General features: G+C 44.8%; 1 pseudogene across 1 annotated transcript; it reads left to right on the top strand.

Annotated features, from left to right (window-relative positions):
* The first annotated feature begins 12,913 nt into the window (after window positions 1-12,913).
* On the top strand, window positions 12,914-18,383 carry LOC310799350 (small ribosomal subunit protein eS26-like; annotated as a pseudogene). Its single transcript has 4 exons — window positions 12,914-12,919; window positions 17,747-17,928; window positions 18,034-18,164; window positions 18,348-18,383. The product of its transcript is annotated as a small ribosomal subunit protein eS26-like (transcript).
* The last annotated feature ends 240 nt before the right edge of the window (window positions 18,384-18,623 follow it).

Genomic DNA, 18,623 nt, shown 5'->3' on the forward strand with positions numbered 1-18,623 from the left:
TTTTTTGTTTTTTTTTGTGTTTGCCAAACCTTATACCCTCAGATGACATCATACATACCCAAATGTTTATACATTTTCAGAATTTTAACCCTTTATAAGCCACTTTGTTTTGAAAATGCTTTCTGTTTGTTTCAGCTTTCCACAATTTCCCACAAAATACAATTCCCACCCAAAGTTTTTGGGTGGGATTAACACTCAAGGGGTATATGTAAAATTTGTCACCAACATTGTGTTTGTTCCTCTTTTATTTTTGACGCAGTGTCAATTAAAAAAAAAAAAAAACGTGAGTTGCATTAGACCATTTTTGGTCACTTAGGAGAGTCCTTTCTGGGCACTCACTGCAGTATGGCCGCCCCTGGAGCTCCAGAGAGGATTTTTTTTTTTTTTTTTTTTTTTTTTTTTTATCCAGAGCTGGGGCTCCATTGAAGAAGCTGGAGCTCCTGGAGCTCCGTGAGCTCCAGAGGGGGGGTGCGCGATGCACTGCTGCTTGCCCGACACCCTGCACCCGACCTCGGGATGCAGCAGAGTGTAGCCCCGGGGGCAGCCTGGAGCTCCGGCCCAGCTGCAATCGGCTGCAATGAGGAAACTCACTCCCGGGAGAATGTCTCATCTTCTCGGTGAACGAACGATGAGGCATCGTCACCCCCCACCTGCCCCAAAGCCCCCCGCTGGATTATAGGACGGGTCCTCTCCCTCTCCCTCTCTCTATGCTTCCCGCATTGGCGAGGACCGCGTGTCCGTGTGTGTGCGTGCTCCCAGCTCGGCCCCGCGCCCTCCCTTTCTCTCACGGCTCAAATTTCACTCTTCAGCCTGCCGACGACCGGCAAGCCCGGCGGTGTCCACCCGCTGTGCCGACTGCCCACAGCCCGCAATGCCAACGGCGTGGGGGCTGGAAGAGGTCCAGCCGAGCGGCTCTCAAAGTTGTGTGTGTGTGTGTGTGTGTGTGTGTGTGTGTGTGTGTGTGTGTGTGTGTGTGTGTGTGTGTGTGTGTGTGTGTGTGTGTGTGTGTGTGTGTGTGTGTGTGTGTGTGTGTGTGAGAGCGTTCAGTGGCAGGATGGGCAGAGCAGGGCTGCTTCCCACATCTCTGGCAGGTGGATTTTGCATCAGTGCAAAAGTGGCAGGTTCGCCTGCCACTCACAGGCGCGTCGGGGGGCGGGGTGGGCGGGCCAGGGGCGGGCCCTGCAGCAGTGTGTGTGTGCGTGTGTGTGTGTGTGTGTGTGTGTGTGTGTGTGTATGAAGAGAGTGAGGTGAGAATTACCAGTTTTATCTCTGTACCTGCAGTTTTATTTATTTTTATTTTTTTAGCTATAGCAAAATTGCCTGCAAAACATGAGAAAATGTTGCAAGCTGCTGAAAAATACTAAAAACTAAAATGTTGAAGCCTTAAGTCCAAAAAGTCTGGAGGAAGGCGTTAAAAAAATAATTTTTGTAAAAAGTGTCTCGGGGCCCAAAAATAGCACTTTTTTGCAGTTTATAATGGTTCTTAATTGTTTCCACGGTAACGTGCTTGACTTTTAATTTGATAGGTTTGTTATTAGAATGTAATCCATGAACCATTTTAGATTTAAAGCATAAACTATTTTCAAAGATTTTGCAAAAAAAAAAATATAGATATATTTTTTTTATTACATTACATTTACATTACGTCATTTAGCAGACGCTTTTGTTTTGTCCAAAGCGACTTACAATACCACAATTTGTCAACAGTACAGAAAACCACTATGCAACACAATCAATGATCAATCAATTTTGATAGACTAGCACCATGTAGGAAGTAGTTTGAGAAGGAATAAGTAACATTTAGCATTAAAAATAAATAAATAATAATCATAATAATAATAATAATAATAATAATAATAATAATAATAATAATAATAAAAAATATATATATATATATATATAAAAAAATATATATATAAAAATATAAAAAAAAATATATATATTTTTTATATAAAAAAATATATATTTTTTTTTACCTGAAAACTTTTCGCAGACCTCCTGGCAAAGTTCCATGGACCCCTGGGGGGGTCCACTGCTCTAGAGAGAGAGTGGCGTCAGCGGAGGACCAAAATGCGAGACTCATTAGCCAATGAACAGGCAGGAATGGGTCTCGCGCTACTTTTGCATGCTAAAATCAAGCTGATAATGTACAATTTGATTCAAGGGATGAAAAACCCTTTCAAAGTACAACACAAACTGTCTATTTTGCTGCAACTCGACAGTGCTGCTTTTTTTACTCAAGAGTTCCAGGACCTTACTTCCTGGAAAAAAAACAGGTCCATTGGAGTGAATGGAGATGTCGGAACGCTTCTATCTACACGGCGGCTCTGTGATTAACATGCCTTTTTTATTTATTATTTATGGGAGCAGTGGCCTGCCGTCCATTAGGCGAACTAGGCAAATGCTAGGGGCGCTTGGGCGCCAGAGAGGGTAATTTTTTTTTTTTTTTTTTTTTTACAAATACTTTTTCATGATAATAGGCCTACTATTATTTTACAATAGTAGACAAAAAATAAGCACAACAACGTCTTAAGTCTTTAAATAATAGTTAAATCATTTTTCTAATTCTGCAGCACTTTCACCATGGTCCCTAATCCATACCACCCCACCCCCTGCGCGGCCGCGCCCCCTTCAACCTGCTCGTGCTCGGAGCTTTTTCCCAGAGTGGGGGAAGGCCAAGGGAGCTGGAAGGTGGGTGCTGGTGGCAGGAAATGGGATTTTCGAAGTTGTTGGATTTGGCTGTCTTGTGTTTATACCACCAACAAAATGCATTAAAAAACAGTTTGTGATTCCCAGCTCTAATCTTATTTCATACGCTCTCTCTTCAAAAGTGTTTGATTTTCATCATAATCTGGTTTTCCATAATAATAATAAGTTCAGTGTTTATGCCTGTGTTGCTGTCTGTTGTAGTGTAAAACGACTAAAGGGAGAGCAGGTGCTTACATGAAAGTGAGTGAGAAAATGAGAAGATACTGAATAATGACATCACAACAGTATAATCCTAATGTTAATTTAAAATGAAATATTCTTCTAAATATGGATGAAAGTCCAAAAAACGTCAAACTTTTTTCGCCGCTGCCCTTGCGGGCAGCACCGAGAGTCCCTTCCTTACAGCACCCCCTACCTAAGGGCGATTCTGAGCCTGCACTGCAGTGGTGGAATTAGCTACGATATCATTTTTATTATATTTTCTTTGGGGGGGCACCAGCAAAAATCTTGCCTAGGGCACCAACTTGGTCAGGCACGCCACTGTATGCGAGTGAGTTTAACCATTCCACTCGCTACCACTCGGGACTCACGAGGAATCCGCGCCGCCGCTGATTCACCTCGGTTACAGCAGCACGGGGCTTTGGTATAAGAAACCGATACATCATGAACGCACAGCAGCTGCAAGAGTGTTGTAAGTCACTTTGGATGAAGTAAATGAATGTAATGTAATGTACGTCAAGCTATGAGCTTTCGCTAGCAGCACAGCATTCACGAACTGAGAGAAAGATAATTTCTAACTTCCTAGAAAAGTCACCATGGTGTGTGTGGAATAATAATCGCCGATTGGTTCTCTACTGCTGGGGGCGTGTCTTTGGGTAGGGGTCTGCTCACAGACACATAATTTCTCCACAGTTGAGTCTGGGCAGCGGAGATTTTCTGTGCAATTTTTCCATTGGCTGGGGGTGAAAATAAACATATTTTCCTAACTTTTGATTGGGTGGGCAAGACTCATGTCTGGGTGGGCTTTGCCCACCTCTGCCCATGGCTGAAATCGGCCTCTAACCTTATCCCACTTCTTGTTCATGTTCAATAACGTGTTAAACTCACCTGTGTTCACCAGCCTCCTGCAGTCTTGGCGTTTTGCGATCTAGACTCATTAGCTAGTACGGACTACCGTATTTACGAACGCATGCCTTTGTATTCATTTTCGCTAACCCTGTCAAGCCAAGTGTTTGGTTCTTCCCATTCACATGTGTATTTCTGAAACTTCAAGCGAGTTTTCACTGGAAGTGGCGTTGTAAAGAAAGCCATTTTCCCCACCAGCTTTCTGCGAAGACCCGCCCCGTCCCTGTTTTCTGATCGGCTCAGCTCAGACCCGATTAGAGCCAATCAGCGAGCAGAGCCTCAGCCTGACCGTGACTGATGCCTAAAACTAACCAATCTACCAACAAAGGTTTTCATCACGCAATGCAGGTGGTTCAAAACGGGAGACATGATTTCACTGTCAGATACGGGACAATTCTGTATTTTAAGGGATGCGTGGCAACCCTAACATGCGTGCCTGCCCTTGTCTCGCTATGAAAAACATATACAATCCCAGATCGACTGGTTTAGTGAAACGTAATGTGGAGCTAAACCGTCCATCTGGCAGCGTCAGGTTACAGACACTCCCACAGCCACACAGTCACACACAGACCCTCATATGATGTTAGTCTGCCAGGACTCATGTCATGACCATGACATGTAGCTTTCCGCTCAGTCAGCGACAGACAGCGTGCTGTCAGTATGTAAAAAACAACGAAACAAGCCGTGTGTGCCGCGTGCCGTCAGTCGAGTCGTACAGTCGAGTCTGTCACAGCTCTTGTGTTTCTCGTTCTCATGAGTCGAGAGGACTTTGGAGGCGGGCTGAAGCTCAGTGCCCACCCAATAAGAAGCTAGAATCGATACTGGTATTTTCTGTGCAATTTTTCCATTGGCTGGGGGTGAAAATAAACATATTTTCCTAACTTTTGATTGGGTGGGCAAGACTCATGTCTGATGTCTGGGTGGGCATTGCCCACCTCTGCCCATAGCTATAATCGGCCCGAAGCTATTATTATTATATCCGTTAATTGGGTAACACTTTACAATACTCTAACACAAAAAATGGGTAGTTACTAAGGAACGAGTCAGGAACGAACCATTAGTTCATGATTAGTTCATGAATAGTTAACTCATTGAGTGCCAGCCACTTTTGGAGAACGGACGCTCCCAGTGCCAGAGTTTCAGAGCGTTTTCAGTGATTTCTCGAGGCCCACAGAATATTGTGTGATATTACTATGTAAACACTGAACACGCACAAAGGACGATGAGACTCTCTTCTATCATCTGCAAAAAAAAGTTTATTGATCCCATTTTCCTTTCTTTAGTTATGAGCCGGAGAAGATAGCTTGATTTAACCAAAAACAGCAATTTTTTTCTAGAAGCTGAGATAATGAGCCTTTTGTGAAATTAAACATTTCAAGCACATCACTGACTCTGAAGCTAATATTTTCTAATGTAGTCACACCTCAAAAATAATTTCCTTCAATAAAACAGTGAAGGCCAGGGAATTTTGTTTGGCAGAATAATATTTTTTAGCTGCAACCAGCAGCGCTGGCCCCTGCGTGCGCTGCTGGTTGCAGCTTCTTGCTGGTCTTGATTTGCTGCTGGTGGGCATCGGATATTCTGGCTTGCGTTTGCCAATCCTGTCCTTCTGTCTGGGTCAGTGTTGTGTGCTGCTCTGCGTGCCCCACCCCCCTCTCCCCCCCTCAGCCGCAAACTCCTCCCCACACTAAACACAGCCTCACGCACCCAGTCTATTTTCGGAGCGCTCCGTTTGTGTGTGCCGGCCGGGCAGCTCCCAGCGCAACAAGGAAATGCCAACCCGGACTGCAGGGAAAGGTTTGGCCCTTCGGCGTCGGGTGCTGCCTTTCTGGCGGCTAATCGTGTGAAGAAACTATGCAGACAGACAGACAGAGGCAGAGGAGCTCAGTTGTGTGCGCGGATTGACTGCGGTTCGCAGAGCTGCAGACAGAGCAATCTATATGGCTCTGGCTGCAGCATGCATCGTTTCTCTTTGATCACGGCTTTTTCCTCCTGTTTTCCGGACTTTTCTGTTATCTGGAGAGCACTGTCGCCACCTACTGGGTCGGTAAAATAGGTTATAGACCTCCAATAGCTACAATATTTGTACAGGAGATGTATCGGGCATTGATCCACGTCCCACCGTCAAAAAACGCAATTGACGACAATCGTCGTCTTTGGCACTCTACCTTAGTATTCGAAATGATGACAACTGTCGTCATTGGCACTCAATGAGTTAATAGGTAGTTCCTTAATGGTAGTTACTTAGTACCTGACCATTAGTTACCATGTTAACGAACCAGTAAGTAATGATTACTTCCTTAAAAAAAAAAAAAAAAAAAAAAATTATTTCGCTAGTTCATGAGTAGTTAATGGGTAGTTCCTTAATGACCCTTAATGGTAGTTCCTTAAAGATCCTTAATGGTAGTTACTTAAGAACTGACCATTAGTAACCATGTTAATGAACGAGTAAGTAATGATTACTTCCTTAATTTTTTTCCGCTAGTTCATGAGTAGTTAATGGGTAGTTACTTAAGAACAGACTATTAGTTACCATAGTTGTTACTAGGGAATTAATCATTAGTTCATGATTACTTTCCATTACTCTGTGCCCCCTCAAGTAAAGCAGGCTATCATACTTAGTTGTTACTAGGGAGCAGGGCCGCTGCTGGCCATTTGGGTGCCCTAAGCGTAATTGTTTTGTGGTGCGCGGTAGGCAGAGCGGTAGGCCATGAGGGCTAGATAAGGATCACTGGACTTCTTGAGGAGACTCTTGATTGTCCTTACAGCCCGCTCCGCCTCCCCGTTGCTCTGCGGAAAGTGTGGACTTGAAGTCACATGGCTAAAGTCCCAATCACGTGCAAACTTTGTGAAGGATTCAGACGCAAACTGTGGCCCGTTGTCGGATCTGACCACTTCTGGCATCCCGTGACGAGCAAAGATAGACTTGGAGTGCTCAATCACAGCTTCTGATGATGTCGAGGTCAGTTTGGCGACTTCAAAGTATCTGGAGTAATAGTCCACGATGACTAAATACTGTTTGTTGTCTATCTGAAACAGATCTGCTCCTACTGTAGACCATGCCCTTGATGGAAACTCAGTGGGTAGCATCGTTTCTCTGAAGTTTGTTCTCTCTCTTGCACATGTGTCACAGTTCTCTATCATTTTTGTCAGCTCTTTGTTGAGGCCAGGCCACCACACTGATTGTTTTGCTCTCTCCCTGCACACAGATGACCCTCGTGCAGCTTGTTCAGTATGTCGGCTCTGAGTGATGCTGGAATGACGAGTCTGCAGCCGAAGAGCAGCAAACCATCATGAACTGTGAGATCCATTGAGAATGGCAGATAGGGCTGGAATGCTCTTCCAATTGAAAACTTGTCTGGCCATCCTTCTGCACAGTACTGCTTCAGCTGTCGCAGTATGTCGTCATTGTCCTGATGTGTTTGTATTTCCCTGAGCCTCTTCTCGGTCGCTGGCAGGCTTGCCACGACAGAGTCAGCATACAGGTTGATCTCCTCCTCTGACAACCCCTCTGCTGTGCTGTTCACAGGTGCTCTGGACAGCACATCCGCCGTCACAATGTCCTTGCCGGGCACATGAGATATTGTATAGCAGAATCTCATTAGGCGCATGCGTAGGCGTTGGATGCGCGGTGGGAGTTCATCGAGGTGCCTCGAGCCCAGCAGTGGAACTAGAGGTTTGTGGTCTGTCTCAATACGGAAGCTTTTCCCGATGAGAAACTCTGCGAACCTCTCACAGGCTTATGTGGAGGCCAGTGCCTCCTTCTCAATCTGGGCGTACCGCTGTTCGGTGTTGGTGAGCGCCCTCGACGCATACGCCACCGGTCTCCAATCTGCATTTTCTTGCCGCTGGAGGAGAACATCGCCCAACCCATATGAGGACGCGTCGGCAGACACTAGCGTCTCCACGTTTGGATCGTATAGAGCCAACCCTGGATGTGTAGTCAGTTCTCGTTTAATTTTGTTGAAGGCTTGCTGTTGTTCCGATGCCCAGGTCCACCCGTTTGACTTTTTCAGTAGATCTCTGAGTGGGCGTGTCTTTGTGGCTAGGTGAGGAAGGAATTTCCCGAGGTGATTTGTCATCCCCAGAAAGCTTCTCACTTCACTGACGTTATCGGGCTCTTTCATGGCTCTCACAGCGATTACCTTGTCAGGGTCTGGGCTGACCCCCGACGCCTCAATGATCTGTCCCAGGAATTTCATCCTGCTCTTTGAGAACTCACACTTGTCATTGAGGGTCACTCCTGCCTCCTGCAGGCGTGTCAGTGCTCTCCGCAGCCTCTCGTCGTGCTCAATCTGAGTGGCTCCCCAGATGAGCACGTCGTCCATCTGACACAGAACACCTTCTAAGCCCTCCAGCGTCTGCTGCATGCGTTTCTGAAAATGTTCTGCCGCGGATGAGATGCCAAAGCACAGACGGTTGTAGCAATACCGCCCAAACGGAGTGATGAATGTTGTTAGCAGAGAAGACTCCTTGGCGAGTGGTATCTGCCAGAATCCAGCATTGGCGTCTAGCTTTGAAAACACTTTGGCTCCAGCAAGCTGTCCTAGTGTGTTTTCCACTGTGGGGAGTGGATGTGTTTCTCTCTTTACTGATTTATTCAGCTCGGTGAGGTCGGTGCATATTCTCACCCCCCTGCCTGTGCGCTTGGGCACCACCACCATGGGCGCACACCACTCTGTGGGCTCCTCCACCTTTGAAATAACACCTTGCTGCTCCATGCGGTTCAGCTCCTCTTTAATCCTTGCTAGGAGTGGGAGGGAGATACGCCTGGGCGTTGTTATGGTAAATGGGGTAGCTCACCCTCCATTTTTCCTAGTCCAGAGAACAGCTTTGGAAACTCCTGTTTTATCGCCTCTTTGCAGTCCAGGCTGACATCATCTAGCCTGGCGATCAGCTGCAATGCTGTGGCAGCTGGCCTGCTTAGCAGCGGTGTGCTACGACATAGATGTCCTCTTTCGTAGATTTGTCTCTCTTGCTCAGAGTGGCAGTAAACTTGCCTTTGACGCTGAGATGACCTCTTCCAGGCAGGGCCGTATCCAGGGTTTCGAAATAGGGGAGGTCCAGCAAGGGGAGGCCCAGCAAGGGGAGGCGGACTCGGTGGCGCCCGCCAGGGCGCTGCCGAATTTTTTTTAGTTCCCCCCCCCCCCTTTTTTAGCTATATTTAGAGGAATATATCATTCTAAATCAACATTAGGATTATACTGTTGTGATGTCATTATTCATGTCACCACCCTCTCTTCTTCTCTCTGTGCATTCGGTTCTCCTCTTGGTTCTCCGCCTTGTTCTCTCTGTTCTCCTTTCTGTTCACTTGGTTCTCCACTCTGCTCTATCTCTTCTCTCTTTCCACACAGTCCTCTCAATTCTCCACTTTGTGCAGTTTCACTTTTCTTTCTATCCTCCTCTTTCTTCTGTCCCTTCTCATCCTCTCTGTCCTCACTGTCACATGGCACAGTTTTTCTTTTAACAAATGAATCTAATGTTTTCTGCTGCAGAGGTTTTTTTCTTTTTGGCATTTTTCTGATTCACTCTTCTGTCACTTTCTGACTTGTTGATTTTCTGTAGGGGGTATCAAGGAGGTGGATTAGACATTATTGATTACATTACATTATAATGCTTGAAAATAATTTGGAATGAAGGGTTCAAATTATTGAATGTGATTATTATCAAATTATAGGCTAGCAAGAGTAATGCAACAATAACAAATACATAGTAGATGACACAAACATGTGGGCTCATGTACTCTTCAAATAAGTGAATGAAACCCTGCATAATGTAAAAACATTATTTGATATGGTTTAAGGCTTCAAGCTACTGAATAGTGCGAAGGATGCCTATTGCCCAGTATCAAATACCCACCTCGGTCAAATCTAGTCTACTACAACACATACAGGTGCATCACCATAAATTAGAATATCATGACAATGTTCTATAATTTTTTATCAGTTATCAAATATATATTACTATAATTATACTATATATACAGTGTATGTATACAGTTTAGTATATTCCAAATGAAAAATAACATTTATTTATTCCTGATAGGAACGATTGAAAAATAAAATAAAATATATTATGTTGTTTTTAACTTTACACCACCTCTTTTTGTTACTTATTGGGTCATGAAACTGAAACCATGCATACAGCCACCTGAATACCTGACTTCGGGAGCTTGGCAATTGGCATCATGCATGATTAGCCAGTAGCTTCCCAACGTGTCACACAGGTAACGTTACTTAAGAGACAGACTAGACACTTACTTTCTTGGTTGTTGCTAAAAAATCTGTCAGTGTCACTCACTCACCTCGTCTGTCGTTCACTCGCTCACTGTCTCGCAGCTCGCTCACCTTCAATTATCTCGCCAGGCAGACAGACAGTCATCACCACCATGCTGCTGCTCTCTCGGAATCAAGTTACCGCGGACGCGGCGTCAGATGACTTCCTGCCTGACCTGCCTTTCGTTTCAAAATAAAAGCGATCCCGTGTTTTTCATGCTTTTCCATGCAGCTTATTTTTTTTTTTCTCTGAAATATTAGGGGAGGTCCGGACCTCCCCGTCCTCATAGCTAGATACGGCCATGCTTCCAGGCCCCTTCAGGATCTTTGTAGCCTTCTCCAGTCTGCTGAACTGGCCCTGTGCGTACAGCGCTTCCGGGACTGCTGACACATCTGCTCCTGTGTCAATTTTGAACACTGTTTTGCAGTTGTCCATTTTTATTTCTGTCATCCAGGGACTGTCCCCCGCATCAGTTGTCACTGAGCCCAGGAACGCGACCTCATAGGATTATTCAGTGTCCTCGGAGACTGTGGCAACATTCACTTCATGCATTTTTTTAGTCTTACACACTCTAGCATAATGTCCTTTTTTTCTGCACAGGTTGCACATCACATCCCTCGCTGGACATTGTTCCAGGCTGTGCCCTCTTGTGTCCCCACATCTTGTGTCTGTCATGTGTTTTCTTGAACGTCTGACTACTGTGTCTGAATGACTGTGGTTTAGCTTGCGTTGATCTTGCGCCGCCATGCTGCTGTGTGCGCATGCTGTCAAGCTGCGTGTTTGAAATGTCTCCTTTAAAGTTAGACTTTAGCATTTCTTGTTGCTTTTTCACCTGCTCGCTTTGTTTAGCTCTGGTGACCACTTTTTCAAGTGTCAGTTCGGGGTCCATTTGCAGTTGTTCTGACAAACGTTTATCTCTCAGACCCACCACAAGCCTGTCCCTCACCATTTCGTCATGCAGAGCCCTGTAGCCGCAATACTCTGCTAGGCAATGCAGCGCAGTGATGAAGCAGTCGGCCGTCTCGCCTGTTTCCTGCTGTCGCTGGTTAAACTTGGCTCTTTCAAAGATCACGTTCCTGCGAGCTATGAAATGAGTATTTAACTTTCCTTTGACAGTCTCGTACTCACTCGCTTCTTCATCGCTGAGGTGTAAAGAAACCAAAATGTCCTCGGCTACCTCTCCCATTGTGTAGATTAATGCATTGACCTGATTTTCGTCCGCCTGTATTTCCAGACCAGACGCGATGCGAAATCTGTCAAAACGTTTAATCCACTTTGTCCAATCTTCAGCTTTAAACGTGAATTTCTCCAGTGGGGTGACTTGAAACTGGTTCATGTTGCTGCAGCTATCAGCTAGCGTGGCTAGCTAGCTCTGCTAACTTTGATTGTCGCCGCTACTGGCTCGCGCAACTTCGACCAAGCCGACACTTTTCTTCTTCTCAAAAAGCGGCGCCGAACCCACTTCGCGAGTTATTAAACTTCTGACACCATGTCACATTGTTTACTGGTACAATAATAAACCTAGGAGGCTAACTGGAGACACGACACAGGACGTCCATTCAGTTTACTGTCTAACTTGTTTATTGGTCCCCCGTGCAACAACACATATACAATGGTTCCTAGCTGACGTACGTGAACCCATCACTACATTAAGTAACTACCCATTAACTACTCATGAACTAGCAGAAAAAAATTAAGGAAGTAATCATTACTTACTGGTTTGTTAACATGGTAACTAATGGTCAGTTCTTAAGTAACTACCATTAAGGATCTTTAAGTAACTACCATTAAGGGTCATTAAGGAACTACCCATTACTACCCCATACTCATGAACTAGCGAAATAAAAAATAAAAAATAAATATTTTTTTAAGGAAGTAATCATTACTTACTCGTTCGTTAACATGGTAACTAATAGTCGGTTACTAAGTAACTACCATTAAGGAACTACCTATTAACTATTCAGGAACTAATCATTAACTATTCATGAACTAATGGTTAGTTCCTGACTAGTTCCTTAATAACTAGCCTACCCATTTTTTGTGTTACATTATTGTAAAGTGTTACCGTTAATTTTACCTACTAATGTCAACATCGTTTGAGCATAAAGCCTAACCTACTTACGGCACGGAGCATTCATCCTGGCGTCCCTGCAGTCATGATTGTATAGGCTACTTTTTTTTTACTTTCACTCATGTCTGACTCCTTATTCCAACACATGAACAATATATAAAGAACCCAAAACGCTCGGTTACAATACTTTTTGTTTGAACTGGAAATGCACGTCTCTGCTCCCTCCTTTTAAAAACCTGTGATGTTGGGTATTCTCTGAAACGTTTGATGTGGTATTCTCTGGGTGAAACTCCCAGAGTGGCGTTGTATGACAACTTAAGGCCCGGTGTCATACAACGCCAACACAGGGCTATAGTGCCCTGTGGTTACATAAGCACTAAGCACATTTGTATGCTAACTTTACTCCTATTCGTATGTATATTATATTTGAGTGCAATGTTACACAGAGAGAAAAAGAAAAGGGTGGTGATTCAGTCTCACTTGAAGTTGACTCTTATGGTGGAATAGACATTAGCGGAGCGGGTTGATCGCGCGATCCCGCTCTAGCTGCGGTGGAAATGGGCCATTACAGTATAGACGGTTTTCACGGAATGGTCAGTCCTGCACTTGAATGTTTATTTTTATTTTTATGTCCATAGCAAACACGGCAACAGGAAGTGAGCGGGGGTTCAATTTAGAATGTTTTTGTTGTCAAGTTAAAACCGTCTATAGCCTACCTTAGCTGGTCCAGCTATGGCTGTTAGCACCCCCAATTCATCCTCTGGAAGGAGGTCCTGTCCTATCTATCCTTCGATAGAATTTGATCCGATCTAGAAAGAGAAATTAGCGTCCACTTGTGCCACTTTCACAAATGTCTGGAATTCAGGAGTTATCTAGAGGGCATCCGTATGGCGGTGTATTTATGTATAATACCAAAATGTTGGTGGCTCATGCGCGCTCCCGTAGACCTCTAACGTGCATCTACGCGAGGTTACGCGCTTTCTTAGGAACAGCACATCCGGGTAATTTGCAAAACTTGAAGGCCGCGCCCCTTTTTAGGGGATCATCTATGTATCTCATAACACAAGCCACTCGCGTTGACTTCAATGTAAAATAGCAGTACCCAAAACATCTATAGAAAAATAACAGAATGAATTTCCTTTATAAATGACCCAAAGACACCATGACATGACAATATATTTCAACTCGGCCGGCCATAGAATGCGCAAGATACATCGACACGAGGTACTTGCCTTATATGAACGCTGTATCCAGTTTCCACCAGGTTACATGCACCGTCCACATTGACGGTGTCACGCCTACCCTATCGCAGACCAGTTTTTTTTTTTTTTTTTTTTTGTTAGTGAAACTATAACAACACAGCAACTCTTCGGCATATCTCTATCAAATTAAACCGTTTTAAATAGTTTGTTTGAAGTGGTTTCGGCTTCTTGTACCGTCGTTTACTATGGTGGGTTTCCCCTAAAAAGGGGCGCGGCCTTGGAGCTGGGCGCTTGAAGACGCGACGCAGTTCTGGTCCCGGCCATTTTTGGAAACAGAATGCGCCTCGCAGTGGTCAGCTGCGGTAGCGCGGGCCCCTATAATCAGCCTCTCTAAACAGTAACTCAACGGGAGAACACTCTAAATTTCGTGGATTCACATATTTTCTGGGCGTACTGTAAATCTTGATTGAAGTGGTGTAGTGCAGGGATGTAAAACAACAACCATATTGTGGAAACTAAGCAACATTTTTCTTTTTTTCTTTTAGTTTTTTCAAGATAAATAGTAAATGCAAAGGACCCGAGGTTAAAACCACGGCAACGCACTTCTGACGGAGTGGACGACAGCCGCATTAGCTATTTATCTAGAAAAAACTAAACAAAGAAAACGAAAAATTTTGCTTAGTTTCCACAATATGGTGAAAATATGAAAATGTTTAGGAAGGAGCGCTTCCTGGACTCAAAATGACGGCACGGTGGCTCAGTGGTTAACACTGTTGCCTCACAGCAAGAAGGTCCCGGGTTCGAACCCCGGTCCGTCCCAGGTCCTTTCTGTGTGGAGTTTGCATGTTCTCCCCGTGTTCGTGTGGGTTTTCTCCGGGTGCTCCGGTTTCCTCCCACCATCAAAGACATGTATGTTAGGGTTAATGTACGACGAGGTGTCCATTATCACTTTTTAAGGGATGACGTGGAGGCGTGAACCGTCCGAGGCGAAGCCGAGGATGGTTGCCTCCGCGAAGTCCCTTAAAAAGTGATAATGGACACCTCGAAGTGCATTAACCCGCTTATACCATGGTCACTTGCCAACAAAACAATAAGACCAGTCATTTATATTTCCATGTGTAATAAATAAAGCAATCTAAATGGCTAAATGTCTGTTATTCATACTGTAAATCAGTCTTCCACGAAATAAAATAGTCCCTCCCACCTCCACCACCTGCTCCGTTTTAAAGCCGACTCAAACGTTAACTTTATTACAGGAATGCAGGTTTAACGATGTTTTGCGTTCTACATTAAATGAAGACATTACCGTTTGGCAGCTTGCTTTATTTTGTATGATAGATACGTATTGGCCAAGTATATTAACATTTAAGAGCGATCGAGTTTCAGGAAGTAACACAGAGCAGCGGGGGCTGTATGTGGTGACATGCAGAGAGAACTCTCTGTGTTAACGTCTGCGGGTCTTATAAGACGTAAATGGCGCGAGGCAGGAGTAGAGTGAAAACTATCTGCTTTCAGTATGTTGGAGTCCAGGTATGTTTTGTACAAGGACGTCTCTCAGTGTGTTGCTGTTAACTGCCCATTGCGTTGTTTTCTTTTTGTTGATCTCGTCTTTTTCCTCTTTGACTTGATTTGTGCATAGCGGGTGGACCCCTTGATTTGTATCAGTGATAAGAGGCAGCGCGCGCTCTCCCAGAGCGCCTGGCTGCTGGTTGCTGCAAGTTGTAAACAGGAGGTTTGACAGTTGACAGCTGAGAGCCCGGTTTCTCTCTCTCTCTCTCTCTCTCTCTCTCTCTCTCTCTCTCTCTCTCTCTCTCTCTCTCTCTCTCTCTCTCTCTCTCTCTCTCTCTCTCTCTCTCTCTCTCTCTCTCTCTCTCTCTCTCTCTCTCTCTCTCTCTCTCTCTCTCTCTCTCTCTCTCTCTCTCTCTCTCTCTCTGTGTCAAAGGCCGGGCTCGCCGGAAATCTCCTCTTTCTCGCCGAGAAGAGCCTGATGACGCGAGGTTAAAAAATCTCCGAAACGAAAATCAAATCAAATCAAATCAAACTGCTCTCCTGATAACACTGATGAAACTATGGCGCATTGATATGAACGGTGAACAGACCATTTAGCTAGGTGTCCATTATCACTGTACAATATCACTTTTTAATGGACACCTTGCAGCCAATCAGAATCGAGTATTCACACAGACCATGGTATAAGTTAGGGTTAATACTCCTGTCAGTGCCCCTGGCCAAGGTACTGGCAAAAAGAACTGGAGTTGGTCCCCGGGCGCTGCACAGTGGCTGCCCACTGCTCCTAGTTCTAGGAAGGTTCCTAGTAGAGGATGGGTCAAATGCAGAGGATGAATTTCCCCAAGGGGATAAATAAAGGATAACTTAACTTAACTTAAAAAGTGTGTTTGTTTGAGGTGCTCTTTGGATAGGGTTACAAATAGAGTTGAAAAAAACAAAAAACTCCAAGGCACTCTCCTTTAAAAAAGTTAAAATGCCTTTATTTACATGGCAATGTCATATTAGACTTTACAAATCAACTTTGACGTGTTTCGGCATCTAGCCTTCTTCAGGAAGTGAATAATCAAAGAATGAAAATATGGCCTGGATTGTGGACTACCTGTCTGGCAGACCACAGTATGTGCGCCTGGGGGCGGATGGGATCATAATTCAGGCCGGGATACCAAGCAGGCCACAAAAAAAAAAAAAAAAAAAAAATATATATATATATATATATATTTTTTTTTTTTTGCAGGCCAGGCCAGGCCAGGCCAGGCCAGGCCACCGGGCATTTGCCCGACGTGCCTGATTATGCAGTCCGCACCTGAACTGTGTGTCAGACAGAGTGGTCAGCAATACGGAAGCACCACAGGGGACGGTCTTCTCTCCCTTCTTCTTCACCATCTACACCACAGACTTCACCTACCAGACAGTCTTGCCACCTTCAGAAGTTCTCTGATAACTCTGCGATAGTGGGATGTATCAAAGATGGTGATGAAGATGAGTATCGGGATGTGGTGGCCAACTTTGTCACATGGTGTGAGCAGAACCACCTGCAGCTCAACGTGTCAAAGACAAAGGAGCTGGTGGTGGACCTGAGGAGGGTCAAGGCTCCGGTGACCCCTGTTTCAATCCACGGGGTCTGTGTTGACATAGTGGAGGATTACAAGTACCTTGGAGTGTACATTGACAATAAACTAGACTGGGCTAAGAACTCTGATGCACTCTACAAGAAGGGGCAAAGCCGTCTCTACTTCCTGAAATGGCTGAGGTCCTTCAACGTCTGCCAGACCATGCTGAGGATGTTCTATGAGTCGGTAGTGGCTAGTGCCTTCCTGTATGCTATTGTGTGCTGGGGCAGCAGGCTGAAGGCAGCGGACGCCAACAGACTCAACAAACTGATCCGTAAGGCCAGGGACATTGTGGGGCTGGATCTGGGCTCTCTGACTGCGGTGTCGGAGAAGAGAACGTTGTCCAGGCTATGCTCCATTATGAGCAATGACTCGCACCCACTCCACGGCGTGCTAGTCAAACACAGGAGCACGTTCAGTGAGAGGCTGATCCCTCCTAGATGCAATACGGAGAGGCACAGGAAATCATTCCTGCCTGTGGCCATCGGACTCTTTAATGCCTCTCTTAAAAGAGCACCTCGGAGACGCTCAGTCTCCCTGAGACTGAGCCAGCCGATAGGTTAACTGTGCCTGGCTGAGCCACGTGTAACGTAAAGGGCAAGCCGACTTAATATAAGTCCAGTGTGCAATAACGGTAATTGTCACGTAATGTATACTTACTCGACTTATTTTGCTTACTTTATACGTACTCTACTTATTTTGCTTATTTTTGTTTACTATCGCATTTTACTACTGTTTATTTTTATGCTATGTTGTGTTCTGTGTGCGAGCTACTGTAACCTGTCCCAATTTCCCCCCGGGGATCATTAAAGTCTTTCTGATTCTGATTCTGATACTATAAGTACAGTCTTGTTACCCTGTAGTTATACTATAAGTACAGTCTTGTTACCCTGTAGTTATACAATAAGTACAGTCTTGTTACCCTGTAGTTATACAATAAGTACAGTCTTGTTACCCTGTAGTTACACTATAAGTACAGTCTTGTTACCCTGTAGTTACACTATAAGTACAGTCTTGTTACCCTGTAGTTACACTATAAGTACAGTCTTGTTACCCTGTAGTTACACTATAAGTACAGTCTTGTTACCATGTAGTTACACTATAAGTACAGTCTTGTTACCCTGTAGTTATACTATAAGTACAGTCTTGTTACCCTGTAGTTATACTATAAGTACAGTCTCGTTACCATGTAGTTACACTATAAGTACAGTCTTGTTAAATTAATTGTGGCTTCTGCATTACAGACCAAGAAAAGAAGGAATAACCGTCGTGCCAAGAAGGGCCGTGCCGTGGGCATGTGCAGCCCATCCGCTGCACCAACTGTGCCCGTTGTGTCCCCAAGGACAAGGCCATCAAGAAGTTTGTCATCAGGAACATGTGGAGGCAGAGGCCGTGAGGGACATCACGGAGGCCAGTGTCTTTGATTGTGAGTGTTGAATATTTAAGCGGTCGTCCTCACACTTGACGCTGTCACGCTGGTGAAGTTTCTCTCCTCAACTGTACCCGTCCCTCCCTGCGTTCTTCTCTGCAGCCTACGTTTTGTCCAAACTCTACGTGAAGCTGCACTACTGTGTCAGCCGTGCCATCCACAGTAAGGTGGTGAGGATCCGCTCCTGTGAGGCCAGGAAAGACCGCACCCCACCCCCCAGATTTAGTGTTAGTGTTAGTAGCCTCCACAACAGCTACCCTTCATATATGTTAATGTGGTCAGTTGTCCATGTGCTGTCAGAGATCATGTCAGTCTAGCCCCAGAGAGAGTCTTAAGAAATTCGCACCATTTCACTTCAATAAAATCACATCAGATTTTTATCCTAGATGTCTATTGAGTTTCGTTTTTCCCCACAGGGTGGTGCACACAGACCTCCTGCAAAGCCCATGTAAAGCAGGTTTTGAAGATGCTGTACACGTGAAGGATAAAGTGAAATTTGATAAAAACTGGAATTTGCAAAGCTCTTATTACTCTAGTTTACAGATTATGCAATTATAGGAAAGACAGGTTTGTCAAGTATTTTATTTGGAATAGACTTTCTTTCAGTACAGTACAAAACTTACAGTAGTTTTAAGATCGGTTTACACAAATGCTTAATTACATTATGGTACATTTAAAAGGCTCTGCAGTTA

The sequence above is a fragment of the Poromitra crassiceps genome (assembly GCF_964638095.1).
Source record: "Poromitra crassiceps genome assembly, chromosome: 27".
Lineage (NCBI taxonomy): Eukaryota > Metazoa > Chordata > Actinopteri > Beryciformes > Melamphaidae > Poromitra > Poromitra crassiceps.